The following is a 25,233-nucleotide window of genomic DNA, read 5'->3' as shown; positions in this document are numbered from 1 at the left end:
GTATTTGGATCCTCCAGAGAAAGAGAACCAATAGGAGATACTTGTATACACACACACACACACACACACACACACACACACACACACACACACACACACGGTCTTCAAAAAGTTCATGGAAAGATTCATATTGTCTTTTAATTGCATTGTTCCATAAACTTTTTGAAGTACCATATATATATATATATCACAGGATTATGGAAGCTGAGAAGTCTCATGATCTGTGGTTGGTAAGCCAAAGACCCAGGAAAGCCAGTAGTGTGGTTTCAATCTGAGTCTGAAGGCCTGAGAGTCAAGAGAACCTATGGTGTAAATTCTAGTCTGAGGACAAAGGAAGACCGATGACCCATCTCAAGCAGTCAGGCAGAGAGAGAGCTAATTTGCCCTCCCTCCACCTTTTTGTTCTATTCAGGCCCTCAACAGATTGGATATTGCCTGCCTACATTGGGGAGGGCAATCTACTTTACTCAGTCTACCAATTTAAATGCCAATCTCATCCAGAAACACCCTCACAGACACACTCAGAAATAATGTTTAGCCAAATATCTGGTTACCATGTGGCCCAGTCAAGTTGGCACATAAAATTAATCATCAGAGTAAGCCATCACTTTACACCTTCTTAGTACAAAGCCACCCACCTGGATTGACACTGAGTGCTTATATTTCAAGTTCTTCCATTGTTACAAGTTTAATATATTTTTCATATTTATTACGTCAGCTAACAAAAGCATTATCTTTATAATTCCATCATTTGATCTAAGCAGATACTAAATTTAGGAGCTTCTAGATTGGGTGTATGGTCTCATTTAGACCTGGCTCCCAGACAGGCTTGGATAATGTCTTCATTCACTTATTCACTCAACAAATTGAGCATGTTCTATGTGCCTACTACAGTTCTGGCCACTGGGAATACAGCAGTGAACAAAACAGAACAAAAATTGCTTTTCTGCTTCCACTTTTCTTATGGATTTAGCATAGTAGTGGAGGGAGACAAACAATAAATAAACACACACACACTTGTGTGAGTGTATGTAAGTATGTATGTGTATATATACATACATTTGTGTCTTAGTCTGTTTCTGCTGCTGTAACAAAACACCTGAGACTGGTAACTTATAAACAAGAGAAACTTATTTCTCACAGTTCTGGAGGCTGGAAGTCTAAGATCAAGGCCCCAGCCTGGTCTCTGCTTTCAAGATGGCGCCACGTTGCTGCCTTATCCAAAGAAAACAAATGCTGTGCCCTCACATGGCAGAAGACAGAAGGACAATGGAAGGGCAAAAGGGCCTACCTAATTCCCTTAAGCCCTTTTATAAGGGTACTAATACATCAAGAGGATGGAGTCTTCATGACTTAATCACCTCCTGAGGACCCAACCTCTTAATACTAAAACACTGGATCTTAGGTTCCAACATATGAACTTGGCGGGGGGAATATATATATGTGTGTGTGTGTGTGTGTGTGTGTGTGTGTATGTGTGTGTGTGTGTGTGTGTGTGTGTGTGTGTGTGTGTGTGTGCATGCACACACACATATATATATATATACGAAAAACGTTAGATTGTGATAAATGCTACGTAAAAACTGAAGCAAGGAACAGACTAAAGAAGAAGAGAGAATGAGCAATGCTGATAGAGGAAGGACATTGCTGCAGAGGGAAGAGCAAATATAGAACTCTGAGAAAGGAATGTTCCTGGTGTGTTTGAGAAACATAAAGGAGGCCAGAGTTGCTGGAACAGAGTGCGTGAGGGGGATATTATTAAGAGATAAAGTCAGAGAATTAACTGGAGGAGAAAAGGCAGATTGTCTTGGACCCTATAGATCCTGAAGAACTTTGGCTTGTATTCAAAGTGAAATGTGGAGCATTTGGAGTTTTTGAGCAGAGGAGTAACATGATATGACCTATCCCTTGAAAGAATTATTCTAAAAGCTACATTGAGAATACACTGTTGGGGAAGAGGAAGAGGCAGGAACACCAGTGAGGAGGCTGTTGGAATAATCCAAGAGAGAGACAATGATAGCTTCAAGGCAATAGTAGTAGAGACCAAAAGTTGTCAAATGCAGGATATATTTTGCAGGTGAAGCCAACAGGATTTCCTGATGGATTGGTTGTGAGGTGTAAGAGAAAGAGAGGAGTCAAGGACAACTTCAAGGTTCTCAGCCTGAGCAACTGGAAGGATGGCAAGCCATTACCTGAGATGGGGAAGACTATAGGATAAACAGCTTTGAGAGGGAATTCAGGTTTTTACATGTTTAGCTTGAGACATCTATTACAAATCCGAGTGCAAATGTCAAGTAGGACGTTAGATATATAAGTCTGGAGTTCAAAGGAGAGGTCCATGCTAAAGATATAAGTTTGGGAGTTGTTAGCATATAGATGATATTTAAAGACATAATACTCACTAAAATCACAAAGGGAGTGGGTGTAGCTGGGGAAGAAAAGAAATTCAAGAACTAAGCCTTGGGGCATCCCAATAGGAAAAAATCAGAGAGGTGAGTAGGAAATTGCAAAAAAGATACTGTTACCAAACCAAGATGGGGTTTGTTGTCCACCATGCCAAAATGACTAAAGATTTCCTCATGCCAAAGTTTGCAGTGATAAAGATCAGCCTTTATTTGAATGGCCAGTCAAAGGAGCCCATGGCAACTAAAGGAGTTTTAAGACCTTGGACTCCCAGATAGCTTAAAATCACAAGCATTTATTGAGCAAAATCACGAGAGGGGGTCCATGGAATCATGTGGGAAGCTGACTGGTTCAGGGTGAAGTCAGCACAACTATTCCTGGCATCTCGACTGTTATTTTCCATGGTGCCTTAGGGTCCAGGGTGTACACACTTCAAAGCAGGCTTGTAGTCACATGTGGTCTGCAGAAACAACTCCAGTTTGGCATTGCAGATGTTATTTTCAGCCAAAAGGCATTCAGTTAAGGAACAAACACCTTGACTTTCAAATCAAGTTTTAACTTAAGGAAAATATATATGTTTAACTAACTTTATTATCTTATTGTTCACTGTACTTTATTGTTACTCTGAGGAATTCAGCCCATCCTGCCTGGCCAAGCAGTTTTTCTTTTGCTATTTTCCCGTTCCCCCAGCCAAGACCTGTTCTGTTGGGGCTCAAGGGAACAGCTATGGGAAATCAGGGGTCTGTCCCTGGTTTCAAGGCTGAGAAGGAACAGACAGAAATGTAGGAGGAAAACCATTTTAAGGGTTGTTTTTGATCTGCATGAAGAACGGTAGAACCCAGAGTGTGACCTGCAAAAATGAATGAGTAAATGAATTAATTAAAATTAAAACCTCTCGCCATTCTCGAGCTGCTTTTATGCACATGACAGTATATTAAGGACTTTACAGGAGTATATGAGATCATCAGTTATTTTTGCCATCTTAAACTCACAGCCCATCATTTAAGGCATCCTATTTACTGGCCAACTCTCTCCCTTCTCTCAGAGTTCTGGGAATAAAGTCCCTGGTTCTTATCTGATCCAGCTCTAGATTCCCTTTCACCAGATTCTGTGCCCAAGCCTCGCCTTAGAAAATTAGCTCACTCTGAAATACTTAGAGAACTTCTTAATTAGCTTGATTATCAGCTGTTAAACCTGATGGAACGTACAGGTATGCAAAAAAAAAAAAAAAAAAAAAGAACTGTGACAGCCCTGACAGGAGACTGAACGCTATTTAGCAGCCCCTATCAGTAGTGAATTTGTGCCCATATATATGCTGATCTCCCTAAGCAGTAAAACACAGATGCTTTTGCTGAGAAACAATCACAAAGACAGGCAGGGACAAAGATAAAAGGAAAGTAAAGGCTTTGCTTTCCTTCCCTCATTGCACTTCCACTTTTCTTACCACTAAGACACATTATATAAACACCTCTGGATAAAGAACCCAGAGAGAAACAGCAAAAGGATCTTCAAATGTTATTTGCTTCTCTAGATATCTACAGATAAGAATATTAACTTTAACAGTACCTCTGTGATGATTCTTTCATTATGGCTGCAGCCTGAAGGAAATTCTAATTTTGAAATCCCACCTCTGAGACTTATTGGAAGAAAGAGGGAAAAAGCCTGGCTAATGACAGTATTACAAATTCCATTTTTTGTTAAAATATATCTATATGTATATTTATATATTATATATAGCAATTTGATTGCAATGGTGAAACATCAGAGCTGGAGGGGCCTTTCGAGACCATCCAGTGCAAGACCCTCTTTTTACAGATGAGAAAACTGAGGCACAGAGAAGAAAAATGACCTTCCCACGGTCAGAATAAGAAAATGGCAGAGCTGGAACATTCTCAATATCCCACTCCCAGCTCAGTGCTCTTTCTTTCCACTACACTTGAGCATGTACTAATGGAAAACAAATTAAAGCAGAAGATTGCAAAAGGGTTAGAAAACCTGAAATTGCTTATAAAGGATTGTTATTTTCTCAACTGGTTTTCTGCAGCACCAGAAATTCTAGCTGAAGTAATCCACAGAACAAAACAAAGTAGATGACAGTCAAATACTAATCACTACTTTCATTTGAAAGCATTGTATTTAGAGGCTTTTTTCTTCACAGGGTGAAACTCTACATATACAAAACTGGATTTATTGCCATTGAAAATTTGTTGTAATGATTACTGAAAACCACAGGTGATTCATGGTCCCCCAGGTACACCTGTTATGCCATCAAACAACTAAACTTTCTTACCAGCAAGAATGGAGCCCCAAGGTCAGTCCTTCCATGAGATGGACAGAGCAGATTAAATCACTGAGGACATCAGGCTGGGATTTTTATGAACAAAGACAGGAAAAGACAGTGCCAAGGAGACTGATTGTGTACTTATGTGTATGGGGCCAAGTGTGTGGAACTAAACACCACTCTTTCTTAAGCCCCCTAGGGAGATACTGGGAGCCACCTGGAGGGTGCTATTCTTAATAGCTCCACGGGGAGCTGAAAGTGCAGACAATGATAGAAAAAGGTAAGTAGTAGTGTATTTCCTTGCATACTTTTCTCCTCAGGTATTTCCTATGTGCACTTTAAGAATGATAATTTTAAAAATTGTTTTCCCAATTAAGTTTCTCTCTTCACTTTGTTGAAGGCTGAGAAACAGCAGCCACTGCAGCTTCTTTGAAGAGAGTGGTTTTTATCTTTGCCATGGCAACCAAGGGTTAAACAAGTGCCAGTAGTTCGCCTTTTCCTGATGAGAATACTTACTCTCCAGCCATCTGTCTCTTACTTTCCAGTTCATTTCTGCCCTAGAATTAGAGAATATTGTCTTCCCGTCCACCTTCAGACCTGTGGAGAGAATCAAGAAGCTGGGGTAGAGTTGCCATAGTGGTCTTTCCATAGAAGTCCTTTCCTCTTCCAGGAGAATGAAGGTACCAATGCAAACAGCTGAAATAGAAAGGCAAATCTAAAGGTGAAGAATATCTTTTTTACTTCAAATTGATATTCATTCTAATCAGTGAGTGAAAAAATAATGCTGAAATAGTCCAGAAGAGCATTGATATGTAGTCTTACTTCACTTTGTCTTTCTATTACAGAATACCTGAGACTGGGTAATTTATAAGAAACAGATTTATTTCCTATAGTTCTGAGGGCTGAGAAGCCCGCATGTGGCAAGGGCCTTCTTGCTGTGTTGTTCCATGGCAGAAGGCATAAGGGCAAGAGAGCATGAGAGAGAAAGAAACAGAGAGACACAGAGACAGAGCAGAGACAGAGAGATGGAGGGGAGGCCAAACATCCTATTATCAGGAACCCACTCCCTTGATAATTAACCCATTCCCGAGATAACAGCATTAATCCATGAGGGCTCTGCCCTCATGACCTAAATCACCTCTTAAAGTTCCCACCTGTCAACACTGTTGCACTGGGTATTAAGTTTCCAGCACATGAACTTTGGAGGACACATTCAAACCATAGTATGTGCTTTCCATTGCAGGGGATAGAAGAATACGAGATATAGTCCTTACATTCACACACCCACTATTCCAGCTGGAGAGACAAGATGTACACATTCAATAATAGCAAACAATATAAGAAGTTACAAAGGCTGACTGGAGCATAAGAGAAATTCACAGTAAAAGGAGAGTGATGAAGCTAGAGACCTCACTGAAGGCTTTGTAGAGGAGGTGGCACGCGAGGAAAGACGAGGGGAACTGCATGAACAAAGTGCACAGGGGCAGGTATGAATACAGGGTGTTTATGGGAAAATAAGGACACCAGCCTATTGGGAAGAAAGTGGGTAGAAGATGTACAGACTTCAGGGCCAGACAGAAGTCTCAACCTGATGGGGCTAGAGAACAGGACAATATAAAAGTCTGAGTTTAGGAGCAACGTAGGGAAAGCAGCATTGCAAAAAATGTAGTCTGGCAGGATCGATTTAGGAGAGAAACAGCCAGGAAGGTGCTTATGATACACCCAACAGGAGACAATGAAGGCTTAGATTACAGAACCGGAAAATGAACTGGAGTTAGCAGTTTAAAATGTTCAGCACTAAAAGAAGGAAGAAAGGTAGACAATGTAGATTTAAACTCATTTGCCACTGGTTGCTTTATAACTATGATGATGATCTATGTCATTGCTTTAGGATAAAGAGGAATGAGAAAATTTCTCTCTTTCTGTCTCTGTCTCCCCCCATCTGTGTGTGTGTGTGTATGTGTGTGTGTGTGTGTGTGTGTGTGTGTGTGTGTGTGTGTGTGTGTATGCAGAGCCTTACACACTAAGTTAATTTCCCCTATGCCTTCTCCTGTTATTCTGAGTAGAAATATTAATGGGAAAATACAGAGGTGATCATAGAAATTAATATATGCAAATACCTCTTTAGCTTAATGACATTTATTATTTATTTATTTGTTTTTAATTTATTGAAACAATTAATTGTACATATCTGTGGGGTACAACATTGAATATCAGTTCCTCTGTGCAATATGTGATACTCAAATCAGGATAATTAGTATATTCAGCATTACACAATGTAATTATTTTTTGTGGCCCTTTACCAATTTCTTGCTAATCCTCCTGCCCCTCCCCCACCACTGGTGGCCCCAGTTCTGTTCTCTCCTTTTGAAAGTTCAACAAATTATTGTGATTGTTGTACCTTTCTTTCTTTCTTTTTTCATTTATTTGTTTATTATTTTAGCTCCCACTTATGAGTGATGACATGCAGTATTTCTCTTTCTGTGCCTGGCTTATTTCATTAAACGTAATTTTCTCTAAATTCACCCATGTAGCTGTGAATGATATAATTTCATTCTTTCTTATGGCAGAGTAGTATTCCACTGTGTAGATATAGCACATTTTCCTTATCCAATCATCTGTTGATGGACGTTTAGGTTGGTTCCAACTCTTGGCTATTGTAAATAGCGCTGCAGTAAACATGGGGGTGCAGATATCTCTTCAACATTATGATTTCCATTCCTTTGGGTATATACCCAGCAGTGGGATTGCTGGGTCATATGGCAGTCCTCTATCTGTAGTTGTTTGAGGAAATTCTATACTATTTTCCATAATGGCTTCATTACAGTCCCACCAACAGTGCAGAAGGGTTTCCCTTTCTCTGCATCCTCACCAGCATTTGTTATTCTTTGTCTTTTAAATAATAGCCAGTCTAACTGGTGAGATGATATTTCAATGTGTTGTTGATTTTTATTTTCCTGACACTTAGTGATGTTGACTATTTTTTCAAGTGTATATTGGCCACTTGTATGTCTTCCTTTGAGAAATGCCTATTCACCTCTTTTGCCCATTTTTAAATCAGGTTTCCTGTTTTATTACTGTCAAGTTGTTTGAGTTCCTTATATATTCTGGATATTAATTTCTTGCCAGAAGCATAGTATGCAAATATTTTCTCCCATTCTGTAAGTCTTCATTTCACTCTGTTAATTGTTTCTTTGGCTGTGCAGAAGCATTTTGGTTCTATATAATCCCATTTGTTTATTTTTTTCTTTTGTTGCCTGTGATTTGGGGTTCTTATTTATGAAGTCTTTGCCCAGTCCTACTTTCTGAAGTGTTTCCCCTATGTTTTATTTTAGAAGTTTTATAGTTTCAGGTTTTATATTTAAGTCATTAATCCATTTCGAGTTGATTTTAGTATATGGCAAGAGGTACAGGTCTAGTTTCATTCTTCTATATATGGATATCCAATTTTCCCAGCACCATTAATTGAAGAGGCAGTCTTTTCCCCAATATATGTTCTTGGTGCCTTTGTCAAAGTTGGTTGTAAGTCTGTGGGTTTATTTCTGGGTTCTCTATTCTGTTGCACTGGTCCAAGTGTCTGTTTTTTGACAGTACCGTGCTCTTTTGGTTACTATAGCTTTGTAGTATAATTTGAAGTCATGGAGTGTTATGCCTCCAGCTTCATTTTTTTCCTCAGGATTTCTTTGGCAATTTGGGGTCTTTTGTTATTACATATGAATATTAGGATTGTTTTTTCTATTTCTTTGAAGAATTTCATTGGTATTTCAATGGTGATTGTGTTGAATTTGTAGGTTGCTCTGGGTAGTATGGACATTTTTACAATGTTAACTCTTCCAATCCAAGAGCATAGAATGTCTTTCCATCTTTTTGTGTCTTGTTTAATTTCTTCCAACAGTGATTTATAGGGTTATTTTGTAGAGATCTTTCACCTCCTCTGTTAAATTTATTCCTAGGGTTTTTTTTTGGGGGGGGGCTGTTTGGTTTTTGTTTGGGTTACTGTTGTAAATAGGCTAGTTTTCTTGATTTATTTTTCTATTAGTTCATTGATGGAATATAAAAACACTACTGGTTTTCGCATGTTGATTTTGTATACTGCAGCTTTACTGAAATTGTTTATCAACTCTAAGGTTTTTTCATAGTTTTTAGGCTTTTTCATATATAGTATCATGTCATCTGCAAACAGGGAAAATTTGACTTTGTCTTTTCCAATCTGGATGTCCTTTATTTCTTTCTCTTGCCCGATTGCTCTGACTAGTATTTCCAATACTATGTTAAATAGGAGGGGTGAGATTGGGCCTCCTTCTTTTGCTCCTGTTCTTAAGGGAAAAGTTTTTTCCCTATTCTGGATGATATTGACAGTGGGTTTGCCCCATATGGCTTCTATTGTGTTGAGATATCTTCCTTCTATACCTAATTTGCTGAAAGTTTTTATCATAATGGGATGCTGAACTTAGTCAAACGCTTTTTTTGCATCTATTGAGATAACCATATGGTTTTTGTTCTTACTTTTGTTGATGTGGTGTATCACATTTATTGACTTTCATATGTTGAATCCCACTTGATCATGGTGTATAATTTTCTGATGTGTTGCCATATTCTGTTTGCTAATATTTTGTTGAAGATTTTTGCGTCTATGTTTGTCAAAGAAATTGGCCTGTAGTTTTCTTTTTTTGTTGTATCTTTGTCTGATTTTGGTATCAGGGTGATACTGGCCTCATGGAATGAGTTTGTGAGAGTTGCCTCTGTTTCAATTTTTTTGAATAGTTTGAAGAGAATTGATATTAATTCCTCTTTAAAGGTTTGGTAGAATTCAATAGTAAAGGGCCAGCCTGTGGCTCACTCGGTAGAGTGCGGTGCTGATGGCACCAAGGCCCCGGGTTTGGATCCCATATATGGATGGCCGGTTAGCTCGCTGGCTGAGTGTGGTGCTGACAACACCAAGTCAAGGGTTAAGATCCCCTTACTGGTCATCTTTAAAAAAAAAAAAAAAAAAAATTCAATAGTAAAGCCATCTAGCCCTGGGCTTTTCTTTGTTGGGAGACTGTAGATTACGCTTCAATCTCATTGCTTGTTATTGGTCTGTTCAGGTTTTCTATTTCTTCTTGGTTCAGTCTTGGTAGTTTGTACATGTTCAGAAATTTATCCATTTACTCCAGGATTTCAAATTTGTTGGTGTATAGTTGTTTGTAATAGTCTCTAATGATTTTTTCTATTTCTGGGGTATAGATTGTAATGTCTCATTTTCCTTTCCAATTTTTGTTATTTGGGTCTTCCTCTTCTTTTTATAGTTATCCTAACTAATGATTTGTCTATTTTGTTGATTTTCTCAAAAAAACAACTTTTGTTTCACTGATTTTTGTATCAGTTTTTGAGTCTCTATTTCATTTAGTTCTGCTCTGATCTTTATTTCTTTCTATCTACTAATTTTGGGATTGGATAGCTCTTGTTTTTCTAGTTATTTGATGTGTAGTGTTAGGTTGTTTATTTGAAATCTTTCTATTCTTTTTATGTAACTGTTTATTACAATAAACTTACCTTTTAGCACTGCTTTTATAGTATCCCAAAGGTTTGAGTATGATATGTCTTTCTTTTCATTAATTTCAAGAAATTTTTTGATTTCCTGTTTAATTTCTTCTTGGGCCCATTGGTCATTCAGGAGCATGTTGTTTAATTTCCACATATTTGTATAGTTTCCAGAGTTTTGCTTGTTATTGATTTCTAGTTTAATCCATTATGATCTTAAAAGATACTTGAAATGATTTCAGGTTTTTAAAATTTGTTGAGACTTGAATTGTGACCTAACATGTGGTCTGTTCTGGAGAAAGTTCCATGTGCTGATGAAAAGAATGTATATTCTGTAGTTGTTAGATGAAATGTTCTATAGAGAGCTGCCAAGTCTAATTGGTCTAAAGTTTAGTTTAACTTCTGTGTTTCTCTATTGATTTGTTGCCTAGATTATTTGTCCAATGATGAGAGAGGAGTGTTCATTTCCCCAACTGTTATAATATTGGGGTCTATGTCTTTCTTTTGCTTTTTGCTTTATATATCTGGGTACTCTGGTATTGGATGCATACATATTTATGGTTGTTATGTCTTCTTGATGGATAAATCCCTTTATAGTGACCTTCTTTGTCTCTTTTTATGGTTTTTGGATTAAAGTCTATTTTATCTGATATAAGAATAGCTATTCCTGCTCGTTTTTGATTTCCATCTGTATGGTTTATCTCTTTCCATCCCTTCACTTTTAGTATTTGTGTGTCTTTACAGGTGAGGTGAATCTCTTGTAGACAACATATAGTTGGGCCTAGGTTTTTAATACAATCGGCCAGTCTATATCTTTTGAGTGGGATATTTAATCCATTTAAATTTATAGTTGTTACTTAGAGGTATGTGCAATTGATTATGTGTCAACAAAAAAATAAATACTTAAATATCTTTTGTTCCTTTTTTCCCTTTTATTGTCTGTCTTCCGTGTTTGTTAATTTTTTGAGGTGGTAAGATATACTTTCTTTCTCTTTCTCATTTTCATTTTGTACTGCCAGTGGGTCTTGTTCTTTCTTGTGTATTCATAGTAGTGTTTATCATTTCTAAGATTCCAGATGCAGGATTCCCTTGAGGATTTCATGTATGGCTGGTTGTGTGGTGGTGAACTTGTGCAGTTTTTGTCTGTCTTGGAAATATACTATTTCTCTCTCATTTCTGAAGTATAGCTTTGCAGGGTATAGTATCCTTAGCTGGCAGTTTTTTCCTTTAGTATTTTGAATATACCATCCCATTCTCTTCTGGCCTGTAGAGTTTCTATTGAGAAGTCTGCTGTTAGTCTGATGGGGACTCCATTATAGGTGACTTGATGATTTCTCTTGCTGTTTTTAAGATTATCTCCTTGTCTTTGAGTTTTGCCAGAGTAGTGGATTGAATTTTGTCCCCCCAAAACTCACTGAAGCTTGAATTGTATCCCTCAAGTTTTATGTATTAGAAAGTTGACCCCCACTGTGACTATAAAAAGGGTGGGAAATCCTATTATGGCAATTAAAAGGTGGAGCCTTGAAGAGGTGATTAGATTATAGGACAATGCAGTAGTGAATGGATTAATAATGGTGGTCACGGGCATGGTTCTGAGGGCTTGAAAAAGAGAGTGAATGAGGAGGTTATTCTCTCTGCTGTCTGTTCTTCCACCATCTTGCAATATGAGACCCCTGGGTCACTATTGCCACCACCAGATAGACTTTGGACTTCGCAGCCTAAGAAACTGTAAGCAATAAATTTTGTTTTCTTTATAAATCACCCAGTTCCGAGTATTTTGTTACAAGCAACAGAAACAGACTAATACTGAAAATTGGTACTGGAGAAGTGGGTGTTGCTTGTAACAAATACTTGAAAATGTGGAAGCAGTTTTGGAACTGAGTGTTGAGGAGAGGCTGTAGGAATTTGGAGGAACAGGCCAGAAAAAGCCTAGATACTGGTGAAAGTTCAGAGGAAAAGAAAACCAGGGAAAGTGTGGAATGTTTTAGAGACGGTTAAATGGTGGTAACCAGAATGCTTATGGAAATATGGACTGTAAAGACCATTCTAAGGAGGTCTCAGATAGAAATAAGAAGGAGGTTTTGGAAACTGGGGCAAAGTTCAACCTTGCTAAGGAACTTAGCTGCATTGTGTCCATGCCCTAGAATTTTGTGGATATTGGAACTTAAGAGTTGTGAACCAGAGCATTTGGCAGAAGAAATTTATAAGCAGCAAAACATTCAGGAAGCTGCATGGCTACTTGCAGTAGCCTATACTGAGTTATGACAGCAAAGGCATAATGTAAAGCCAGAATTTAAAAGGGAAGCAGCCCAGTGACCATGAGCTAAGAAGATTAATTCAAAAAAGGGGGGGGGGGATTATCAGGAGAAGGAGAAAAAGACCCTGAAGGCATTGCAGAAGGCTCTGGGATGAACCCTTCCATTTCAGGCCCAAAGACCTAGGGAGACAAAATGGTCTTGGGGAACAGGCCTGGGGCACCCTCCATGGACTTGCTGCCCATGGCCACCTCAGGATGCTGATCCCCACACCAGCACCCCTGCTGATTTTGCTGCTCCAGCTGTGAATAAATTGGCCAGAGGTGTGGCTGGACCCACAGCCTTGGAAAATACAAGTCAGAAGCCTTGGAAGCGTCCATGTGGTGTTTGTTCTGCTGGCTCACAGAATGCCAAATATGGGAAGGCTTGGGAGCCTACACCCCATTTCAAAGGATGTATGGAAAAGTCTGGGGGCCCAGAAAGAAATCTGTCAAAGGAGTAGAATCACTGCAGACAGCCTTCTCTAGAGCAATGCCAAGTGGAAACGTGGGGGTCAGAGTTACAGCAGAGAAACCCCAACAGCACCATGTCTTGTGGAGCTGTGAGAGCAGGACCACCACAGACACCCCAGACTTGTGGAGCTGCCAGAGTGGAAGACCAGCCTGTAAGAGCTAAAGCATCAACTGAGACCAGGAAAGCCATAGAAGCAGTGCTGCCTGAGGACTTGGGGGCCCAACCCCCACACCAGTGTACAGAGGACATTGAACATGGAGTCAAGGTACATGATTGACCAGTATTGAAATTTAACACCACCCCTGCTGGGTTTTGGACTTTTTTGCAACCTATTACACCTTTCTTTTTTTTTAATTTATTTTTATTTTTTTATTTTGTCAATATACAATGTGGTTGATGATTGTGGCCAATTACCGAAACCTCCCTTCCTCCATCCACCCCCCCCCCCCGCAAAAATGTCCTTTCTGTTCGCTTGTCATATCAACTTCAAGGAATTGTAATTTTTGTGTCTTCTTCCACACACCCCCCCGCCCCATTTTTTGTGTATTTATTTATTTATTTTTAGTTCCCACAAGTAAGTGAGAACATGTGGTATTTCTGTTTCTGTGCCTGACTTGTTTCCCTTAATATAATTCTCTCTACATCCATCCATGTCATTGCAAATGGCAGTATTTCATTCCTTTTTATAGCTGAGTAGTATTCCATTGTGTAGATGTACCACATTTTCCGTATCCACTCATCTGATGATGGCTATTTGGGCTGGTTCCAACTCTTAGCTATTGTGAAGAGTGCTGCAATGAACACTGGAGAACAGGTATACCTTTGGCTTGATGATTTCCATTCCTCTGGGTATATTCGAGCAGTGGGATAACGGGTCATATAGTAGATCTATCTGCAATTGTTTGAGGAACCTCCATACCATTTTCCATAAAGGCTGCACCATTTTACAGTCCCACCAGCAATGTATGAGAGTTCTCTTTCTCCACAACCTCGCCAGCATTTATCGTTCACAGTCTTTTGTATATTAGCCATCCTAACTGGGGTGAGATGTTATCTCAGTGTGGTTTTGATTTTCATTTCCCGAATGCCAACTGATGTGGAGCATTTTTTCATAAGTCTGTTGGCCATTCATATATCTTCCTTTAAGAAATGCCTATTTAGCTCTTTTGCCCATTTTTTAATTGGGTTGCTTGTTTTTTTCTTGTAAAGTTGTTTGAGTTCCTTGTATATTCAGGATATTAATCCTTTGTCAGGTGTATATATTGCAAATATTTTCTCCCACTCTGTTGGTTGTCTTTTAACTCTGTTAATTGTTTCTTTTGCTGTGCAGAAGCTTTTTAATTTGATATAATCCCATTTGTTTATTTTTCCTTTGGTTGGCCATGCTTTTGGGGTCATATTCATGAGGTCTGTGTCCAGTCCTACTTCCTGAAGTGTTTCTCCTATGTTTTCTTTAAGAAGTTTTATTGTTTCAGGGTATATGTTTAATTCTATAATCCATTTTTATTTGATTTTAGTATATGGTGAAAGGTATGGGTCTCGTTTCATTCTCCTGCACATTGATATCCAGTTCTCCCAGCAACATTTGCTGAAGAGGCACTCTCTTCCCCAGTGTATAGGATTGGTGCCTTTGTCAAAGATCAGATGGCTGTAGGTGTGTGGGTTGATTTCTGGATTCTCTATTCTATTCCATTGATTACTTTGTGTATTTTTATGCCAGTACCATGCTGTTTTGGTTATTATACCTTTGTAGTATAGTTTAAAGTCGGGTAGTGTTATGCCTCCAGCTTTATTTTTTTTGCTCAGCATTGCTTTGGCTATGCGTGGTCTTTTAATATTCCATATAAATGTCTGGATAGTTTTTTCCATTTCTGAGAAAAATGTCATTGGAATTTTGATGGGGATTGCATTGAATTTGTATATCACTTTGGGTAGTATGGACATTTTCACAATGTTGACTCTTCCTATCCAAGAGCATGGGATATTTTTCCATCTTCTTGTATCCTCTCTAATTTCTCTCAGCAGTGGTTTGTAGTTCTCATTATAGAGATTTTTCACCTCCCTGGTTAACTCAATTCTGAAGTATTTTATTTTTTTGGTGGCTATTGTAAATGGGAAAGCTTTCTTGATTTCTCTTTCTGCATGTTCACTATTGGAGAATAGAAATGCTACTGATTTTTGTGTGTTGATTTTGTGTCCTGCTACTGTGCTGAAATCATTTATCAACTCCAAGAGTTTTTCTTGTAGAGGCTTTAGGCTGTTCGATATATAGGATCATATCATCTGCAAACAAGGACAGTTTGACTTCATCTTTTCCAATCTGGATGCCCTTTATTTCCTTCTCTTCTCTGATTGCTCTAGCTAGTACTTCCAACACTATGTTGAATAGAAGTGGTGAGAGTGGGCATCCTTGTATAGTTCCTGTTTTTAAAGGAAAAGCTTTCAGCTTCTCCCTATTCAAGATGATATTGGCAGTGGGTTTATCATATGAGGCTTTAATGATGTTGAGATAATTTCCATCTATACCTAACTTATAGAGGGTCTCTGTCATGAATGAATGTTGAATTTTATCAAATGCTTTTTCAGCATCTATAGGGATGACCATATGGTACTTGTGTTTGATTTTATTAATATGGTGTATGACATTTATTGATTTGCATATGTTGAACCAACCTTGCATCCCTGGGATGAATCCCACTTGATCATGGTGAATTATTTTACATATGTGTTGCTGTATTCTGTTTGCTAGTATTTTAGTGAGGATTTTTGCATCTATGTTCATCAAGGATATTGGCCTGTAGTTTTCTTTTTTGGTTGTATCTTTACCTGGTTTTGGTATCAGGATGATATTTGCTTCATAAAATAAGTTTGGGAGATTTGCGTCTGTTTCAATCTTTTGGAATAGCCTGTAAAGAATTGGTGTCATTTCCTCTTTGAATGTTTGGTAAAATTCTGCTGTGAATCCATCTGGTCCTGGGTTTTTCTTTGTTGGGAGCCTTCTGATAACAGCTTCAATATCCTTTATTGTTATTGGTCTGTTCAGATTTTCTATGTCTTCTTGCCTCAGTTTTGGTAGCTTGTTTGTGCCCAGAAATTTATCCTTTTCCTCCAGATTTTCAAATTTGTTGACATATAGTTGTTTATAGTAGTCTTGAATAATTCCTTTATTTCAGATGTATCAGTTGTAACATCACCTTTTTCATTTCTGATTTTTGTTACTTGGATCTTCTCTCTTCTTTTTTTTTTGTTAGCCATGCTAATGGTTTGTCAATTTTATTTATCATTGCAAAAAACCAACTTTTCAATTCGTTGATCTCTTGTATTGTTTTTTGTGTTTCAATTTCATTAAGTTCTGCTCTGATCTTAATGATTTCTTTCTGCCTGGTAACTTTGGGTTTGGATTGTTCTTGTTTTTATAGTTCTTTAAGGTGAATTGTTAGGTTGTTCACTTGCCATCTTTCCATTCTTCTGAAGTACGCATTTAATGTTATAAATTTCTCCTTTAGTACTGCTTTTGCAGTATCCCACAGGTTTTGGTATGATGTATCATTATTTTCATGAGTTTCAATAATTTTTTTGACTTCCTTCTTGATTTCTTCTTGGACCCATATGTCATTAAGTAGAATGCTGTTTAATTTCCATGTGTTTGCATAGTTTCCAGAATTTTGTTTGTTATTGATTTTTAATTTTAATCCATTGTGGTCTGAGAAAATACATGGGATAATTCCAATTTTTTTGAATTTGTTGACACTTGATTTGTGACCTAATATGTGATCTATCCTGGAGAATGATCCATGTGCTGATGAGAAGAATGATTATTCTGAGGTTGTTGGATGGAATGTTCTGTAGATATCTGCCAAGTCCAATTGGTCTAGGATGTTTTTTAGATCTTGTGTTTCTCTGCTGACTCTTTGCCTAGATGATCTAATTGTCCAATATTGACAGTGGGGTGTTCAGGTCCCCTGCTATTAGGGTATTAGAGTCTATTTCCTTCTTTAGGTCTAATAGAGTTTGTTTTATAAATCTGGCTGCTTCAACATTGGATGTGTATATATTTATGATTGTTATGTCTTCTTGATGGATGAATCCTTTTATCATTATGTAGTGGCCCTCATTATCTCTTTTTATGGTTTTTAGTTTAAAGTCTATTTGTCAGATATAAGAATAGCTACTCCAGCTCATTTTTCATTTCTGTTTGCATGATAAATTTTTTTCCATCCTTTCACTCTTAGTGTATGTGAGTCTTTATGGGTGAGGTGGATCTCTTGAAGGCAGCATATTGTTGGGTCCTCATTTTTAATCCTGTCAGCCAGTCTGTGCCTTTTAATTGGGGAATTTAAGCCTTTTACATTAAGAGTTGTTATTGAAAAGTGTTGATTTAATACTAGTATTTTATTGATTTTTTGTTTGGTTGTCTTAAGTGTCTTTTGTTCCTTTCTTTCTGATTTACTGTTTGTTTTCTGTATTTGCTGGTTCCTTGGGTTGTAGATAGCCTTTTGTGTGTTTGTTTGTTTTCTTTTCATAGATATCATTTTTATTATAGTAGTGGGTTTAGATTTTTCTTGGGTTTTTATGGCAGTGGTAGTTATTTTTCAGGAACCAAACCCAGTACTCCCTTGAGAATTTCTCACAAGGCTGTTCGTGTGGTAGTGAACTCCCGCAGTTTTTGTTTGTCTGAGAGATATACTATTTGCCCTTCATTTTGGAAAGATAGCCTTGCGGGATAGAGTATTCTTGGTTGGCAATCTCTGTCTTTTAGTATTTTGAATATATCATCCCATTCCTTTCTGGCTTTTAGGGTTTGTGATGAAAAGTCTGATGTTAGTCCAACTGGGGCTCCCTTATAGGTGATTTGATGCTTCTCTCTTGCAGCTTTTAAGATTCTCTCTTTGTCTTTGAGTTTTGCCAATTTGAGTATAACATGTCTTGGAGAAGATCTTTTTCGGTTGAATACGTTTGGGGATCTTTGAGCTTCCTGAATCTGAAGATCTCTATCTTTTCCAATAACTGGGAAGCTTTCTGCCACTACGTTGTTGAATATGTTTTCAATGCAATCTCCTTTTTCCTCCCCTTCTGGAATACCCATGACTCGGATATTTGATTGCTTAAGGTTGTCTGATATCTCTCTTAGATTTTCTTCAATGATTTTAATTCTTTTTTCTTTTTTTTTTTCTTTTTTTGTCTGCCTGTGTTATTTCAAACAGCCCATCTTCAAGGTCCAAAGTTCTCTCTTCTACTTCTGCTGGTTAAACTCTCTGTTGTGTTTTTTATTTCATTGAATGAATTCTTCAGCTTGGCAAGCTCTGCTACTTTCTTTTTCAGGGCATTGATTTCCTTCTACATTTCTTCTTTCAGGTCCTGTATACTTTTCCTCATTTTATCATGTTGTCTAGCTGAGTTTTCTTGTATCTTATTCAGTTTCCTTAGAATTATCACTCGAAATTCCTTGTCAGACATTTCAAAGGCTTCTTGTTCTATAGCATCTAGAGCTTGAGAGTTATTACCATTTGGTGGTGTACTTTCTTGATTTTTCCTATTTCTGGTATCTTTTCTTTGATGTTTAGTCATTGTGGCAGGGGGTGTCACAGTCTACTGGTTTGACATTTTGCCTGGCTAGGATGTTGCTGGGGTTTCCAATTTGGTATGGCTACATCAGTGTCTGCTCAGTTGGCCACTGGTGGCTTGTGTGCGTGGTTGCCTTAGGTCTTGGGTCTCTCTGGGAAGCAACCTCTCTGGTCAGCATACACTCAGCCGGGCTGCTTGGTCATGCATCTGCACTGCGAGGTATGTGGTCTCTGCAGAGCTTCTGCCTCCCCTGCTGTACATCTCCCTGCTCCACACGCACTCAGCCGGGCCACTGGGGCACGCACCAGCACCACAGGGAGTGTGGTCTCTGCGGAGCTTCCACCTCCCCTGCTCCCTATTACACCTTTCTTTTGGCCTATTTCTCCCTTTTTGAATGTGAATGTGTACCCTATGTTTGTCCCACCATTGTATCTTGGAAGTAGATAACTTGTTTTGAATTTCACAGATGGCATTTTGAACTTTGGATGTTGAGTTAAAACAAGTTGAGACTTGGGGGATGAAATGAATGCATTTACATGTGAAAAGAACGTGAGTTTTGGGGGACCAAATGTAGAACGTAGTGGATTGTATTATGCCCCTCCAAAACTCACTGAAGCTTGAATTGTGTGCCCCAAATCTTATGTATTAGAAACTTGGCCCCCACTGTGTGGAAAATCCTATTATGGTAATTGAAAGGTGGAGCCTTGAAGAGGTGATTGGAAGACCATGCAGTAGTGAATGGATTAATAATGGTGGTCAGGGGTGTGGTTCTGAGGGCTGTAAAAAGAGAGAGAACGAGGAGTTTACTGTCTGCTCTCTCTGCTTCCACCCTTTTGCAATGTGTGGCCCCTAGGTCACTGTTGCCCCCACCAGATAGACTTTGGACTTCTCAGCCTCAGAAATTGTAAGCAATAAATTTTGTTTTCTTTATATAACACCCAGTTCTGAGTATTTTGTTATAAGCAGCAGAAACGGACTAATTCAGCCAATTTGACTATAATGTGTCTCCGAGAGAACCTTTTTGGATTGAATCAGTTTGAGGATCTTTAGCCTCCTGGATCTGCCAGTCCATGTCTCTCCCTATATGTGGGAAATTTTCTATTATTTTTTTGAATACAATTTCAGTGCCTTTTCATTTCTACTCCCCTTCTGGAACACCCATGATTTGGATGATTGTGCACTTAAGACTTTCTGTTACCTCCCTTAGATTTTCTTCATTTTTTAAAATTCATTTTTCTCTCTTTCTTTCTTTTTAATCCACTTGGGTTATTTTGAAAAGACCATCTTCAAGTTCAAGTTCAGAAATTCATCTGCTTGTTCTAATCTGCTGCTTTAGCTCTAGGTTGTTGAATGAATCCTTCAGTTCTAGGAGTTCTGCTACATTCTTTTTTAAGCTATTTCTTTGTAAATTTCTTTCTTCATATCTTGAGTACTTTTTCTCATTTCATTGTGTTGTCTGAGTCTTATTTTATCTAATTAAGTTGTCTTAAGATTGTTGCTCAGAATTTCTTTTCAGTCATTTCAAGGCTTTCTTTCTCTATTGGATCTGGTACTTAAGAATTATTGTATTCCTTTGGTGTTGTCATATTTTCTTTTTTCTTTTCTTTTTGTATTTTTAGTATCTTTATATTGGGTCTGATCATCTGGTAGGGCAGTTGTTGCTTCTATTACTCAGGAGTGGGCTTTGAGGAGAGAGACCTCCACCTGTTGATGTGTTTTATGTTGCCCATTGAGTAGGGTGTTTTAGTATTGGTTCTGGGTAGGTGGATACTTTGGCTGTATTCAGTGTTGTAGTTGCATGTGAATACCTTCATGGCCTAAGTGGCACTGGTGTACTTAGTGATTCCTTGTTGTGGATAGTGACACTGTGTTGGTTCATTGAGGACATGGGTGAGCTCTTAAATTCTTAGGAGAAGCTCCTGTATGCCCTTTTGCTCTTTGGCTGGGGTGGGTGTCCCTGGGTGGGCTTGTTTGCATCCCCACTAGCATCCTGTGACCCTGATGGGTGCACTGGTGTATATTGGAGCTCCTCAGTTTGAATGAGTAACCCTGGGCAGGATTTCTCTTTCTTCTTTTCTATAGGCAGAGTCTCCTCCCAGGTCCTTGCTTCCCCCAGTTGTGGGATGGGTTGGTGGTGATTGGGAATTTTCTTTCTTATTCTGTTTGGACATCCTGGGTTTCTTCACTCTTGGGGGATTCCGTGTGTGTCTCTCCCCAGCTCAAGGCAGTCACATGGGCTGCACATTAACCTCCCATCTCTATGTATGCTACCACGTGTGGCAGCATAATTCCCCCTGTGGGTTGGGCCACTGGGTCATGGGTCTGTGCTTGCTCACCTCTTTCCCTGGGCTCTGCTGGTGACTCTCCTTGTGTCCATGCAGTTGAGTGGTCAGCAGGCTGACTTCATGGTGGCAGTGGCGGCTGTTGTGCTGGTGAGTTGCCCTTGCAGCAGCAGTGTCTGTATCAGTGTCTGTGGCAGACCACCCATGCAGAAGTGGTATCTGCGGTAACTGAGGTCCCTGGGGGCTCCTGCTGTCTGTTGGGTGGGGGCTGCCCATGGCTGCTGAGGTTCCTAGGTGTTGACATTTAGTATTTATTTCATAAAATAGAAAGTTCTAAAGTAGAGCCAAGTTCAAGCACAGTTTAGTCAAGTGCTGGAACAATTGGCTATTCATATGTTGTAAAATAAACCATAACCCTTACCTCATACCATACACAAAAGTTAATTCAAAATGATATTCACAATCCAAATACCTGACACGGGACTTCTATCCAGAATATATAAAGAACTCTTGCAATTCAATAATAAAAAAGCAATCTATCTAACTCTTTAAATGTGCAATAACTTTAAGTAAACATTTCACAAAATGTAAAGGAATGGCCAATAGTCATGTGAAAAAATGCTCAATATCATTAGTCATCAGCAAAATGCAAATTAAACCACAGTGAGATACCACTACTCACCCAGTTGAATGGCTAAAATTACAAAGACTGATAATACCAAGTGTTGGTGAGCATGTGAATCAACTGGAACTCTCATACAGTGTTGGTGAGAATGTAAAATTGTATAAGCACTATGGAAAATAGTTTGGTAGCATCTGGTAAACCTAAACATACACTTACTGTTTGTCTCAGAAATTCCACTCCTGGCCATTTACCCAAGAGAAGTGGAAACCTATGTCTACAAAAAGACTTGCATATGAATGTTCATAGTAGCTTCGTTCATAATGGCCAAAAACAGGAAACAACCTAAATGTTCAACAGTAGATAAACAAATTGGGTTGTATCCATACAATGAAATACTGTTAGCAATACAAGGGGATATACTACTGATACACTTATTAACTTATATGAATTTCAAAAGCCTATGCTGAACAAAATAAACCAGACACAAAAGCAAACCTAGTGTATGATTTAATTTATATCAATCTCTATTAAAGGTGAAACTAATTTCTAGTGACATGGAGGATATCCATGGTTGCTATAAAAGAACTACAAAGGTACATAAGGGAAGTTTTGAAGTGATGGAAGTGCTCTACATCTTGACTGTGGTGATGGGGCCATGAGTGCATGTATTTGTCAAAACTCATCAAACTGTACAGTTTAAAAGGGTGCATTGTATTCTATGAAAATAATACTTCAGCAAAGTTGATTTCAAAATCTTTATTGTTGATCATGTCAAGAAAATGGAGGTAGTATATGATAGTGATTAATGAGTGCAAATCCATGACTTCCCTTTCTTTTCTTTTTTATTAAAAATGGTGAAATATAAATAATTTAAGCATACAAATTACAGAGAATAATACAGCAGAAACATTTGTGCTTACCACTAAGATAAAACAGATGTAAACATTTTGTCTTATGGAGCTCTACAAACAATGTTGATGTTCATACATCAGCTGCTTGATTTTATATATTTACTATAAAAATGTATGTTCATAAATAATGCATAGCATTGTTTTATATATTTTTGAATGTATATAAATGAAATCTACTGCATGTATCTTCTTGCAAATTTCTATCATTTAACATTAATTTTTAGATTATATATATTGATACAGATAGAACTAGCTCATTCATTTTAACCACCATGTAAGTCACAGTTTATTTAGCCATTCCTCAACTGAGGAATAAGACATTGTCCCAAATTTTTCACTTTTATATAGAGTGCTGCAATAAATATCTTCATACACATTTTCCTATTCACATGTGCAAGAGTTTATCTAGGGTAGGCAAATAGATGTGGAATTGTTAGGTTGCAGAATGTTATGGTAATTTATGCTACATAACAAACCACCCTAAAATTTAGTGGCTTAAAACAGCAACTATCATTTCTTTTTGCTTATGAATCTGCAATTTGAGTGGGGATGGCTCATCTCTGCTCTACACAGCATCACCCAAACAGCTCTACAGGAAATGGAGTATCCACTTCCAAAATGGATCATTCTCATTGGTGTTGGGTGTCAGCTGGGAGCTCAGCTAGGGCTGTCAGCTGGGGATCTCAATTCCTCTCTCTGTGTGGCTCTCCATGTGGTTACTTAGACTTCCTCACATCATGGTAGGTGGTTTCCAAGAAACCCCAGGCACAAGATCAATGTTCCTTCTGATCCTGTGACTAAAATCAACTGCATTTTATTAGTCAAGCAATTGACTAAAGCCAGCCCAGACTCAGTGGGAGGAATGACAAGGAATTTGTAACCATTTTAAGTTTACCACACTCCCCTCTCTAACCATAAATTATTTACATTTCTCATACATGCAAAATATATCCACCACCACCCCCAGGCCCCCAGAAATCTCAGCCTATTTTGACATCAGTTTCAGATTTGAAGACCAGGATTTCATCAACTAGATTAGAGCTAGGTACAGATGAGCCTTCTCAAATGAAATTCCTTGAGTAAAGGTCCTCTAGACCTGAAGATTTATAAAGAAAAAAAACTTACGTTTTAAAATTTTTCTCCTCACCTACAATGGGGAGATAAAAATAAGATAATCACAATAAACACTCGCATTCATAAAGGAGAGAAACAGGAGACACACAGCTGTCCACAGCAATTCTGAAATCCAGTTGGGCATGTACAGTAGTTCCCTCTTATCCACAGTTTTGCTTTCCGCAGTTGCAGTTACCCATGGTCTAAAAATAGGTGAATACAGCACAATAAGATATTTTGAGAAAGAGAGAGACCACATTCACATAACTTTTATTACAGGATATTGTAATAATTATTCTATTTTATTATTAATTATTTTTCTTACTCTCTTACGGAACCTAATTTATAAATTAAACTTATCATAGATATGTATGTATAGGAAAAAAACATAGTATGTACAGGGTTCAATACTATCTGCGGTTTCAGGCATCCACTGGGGATCTTGGAACGTATTCCCCATGGATAAGGGAGGACTACTGTGTCACTAGTACTTTGATCAAGGCCCAGTCCTACTCTCTGGGAATGATTCTCCACAGCTCAGGCTTCACCCTTTGATATCCTGGTTCTATCCTCTAAATTATCTTTCCTTATACATAAGAAATGGCCCATGGGCATTTAGGACTTCTGGAACAGTAGTGTGAGGAGTTCAGTGAACTCTTTTCACAGTAAAACAACCATTTAACTGTTGAAGATTATTTTTATTTTGCTTTTTAATTTTTTTATGTCTTTTTAATTAATATTATTTTTTATTACGTTCTGTGATGTTGTTGTGGAGCAGTTGGGAAGGAGGGGAAGAGGGGAAGGGGAAGGAAATGAAATGCAAGAAGGAGGAAGGAGAAGGGGTGGGATTGAGGCCTGTGGCACCCCCCTCATTCCCAAAGGGGAGACCAGGGGGATTCCAGCAGTGGCTTGGTCATTGCCAGGCTGGGTGCAGATGTCAGGGTGGTGTGGCAAAAGCCCTCGCCCGCACAACCCCAGCTTGGGAACCCAGGACCCTTCTTGCTACAGCTTGATGGTTGTTGCTGGCCTGCTTGCACATGTCAGGGGGGCATGGCTGAAACCCTTGGTCCCCTGCCACCCTGGCCTGGGAGAGCCTGGGATGCTTCCTGCAGTGGCTGATGCTCTTCACTGGGCTGGTTGTGCGTGCTGGGTGGCATGGTCAAGGCCCTCATCCCCCAGCCTTAGGACTGGTTGTGAGTGTTGGGGGCATGGCTGAGGCCCCCAGCTCTCTCCCCTTTCTGGCTTGGTAGCACAGGGGACTTCCAGTCCTTCTAGGTGTTAGAGGTATTCTTTGGTGAAGAATATCTTTACTAATTAATATCAAACTTTGTCTCTGGTTGTGGGTACTTTGTTTTTTCTTTCAGTTCTGTGTTGGATTATTTGCTGTTCCCACCACTTAATCTCTGCATTGGAACTAATTTGTTGTCCTTTGCTTACTTCCAAAATGGGGGAACTTCCTGTGGGGACCAGTACTTGAGCTGTGTGGTTGAGCTAAATTGCTGCTTTGCTGCTGATTCCCTAGGGAAGGCTTTTTGTGCAGCAAAGGTTTTAATGGTTGTCTGTATAGGTACTTCTGGCTCTCCAGAGACCCGGTGCACCTGGGTTGTATAGAAACTCTGGTCTGGGCCTGAGTCTTTTCATCAAACTACACCCCATGCAATTCTGTATTCCTGACCTGTCTCCACTGAGTGGTCATACAATGATTGGGGGGGCAGATCAGCTGTCCTTGCTGTGCCCCAGTGTTCCCCTAGTGGGTCCATCT

At 38.8% G+C, this 25,233-nt stretch overlaps 1 non-coding gene across 1 annotated transcript; it reads right to left on the bottom strand.

Moving 5' to 3' along the window:
- Positions 1-550: 550 nt before the first annotated feature.
- On the bottom strand, positions 551-600 carry LOC134368826 (small nucleolar RNA SNORD66). Its single transcript, XR_010022523.1, has one exon. It is a non-coding gene; the product is annotated as a small nucleolar RNA SNORD66 (small nucleolar RNA).
- Between the last annotated feature and the right edge of the window lie 24,633 nt (positions 601-25,233).

The sequence above is a fragment of the Cynocephalus volans genome, chromosome X (genome assembly GCF_027409185.1).
Source record: "Cynocephalus volans isolate mCynVol1 chromosome X, mCynVol1.pri, whole genome shotgun sequence".
Taxonomy (NCBI): Eukaryota; Metazoa; Chordata; class Mammalia; order Dermoptera; family Cynocephalidae; genus Cynocephalus; species Cynocephalus volans.
Note: the sequence above shows the minus strand (reverse complement) of the source record. Positions and strands in the feature narration are given on the sequence as shown.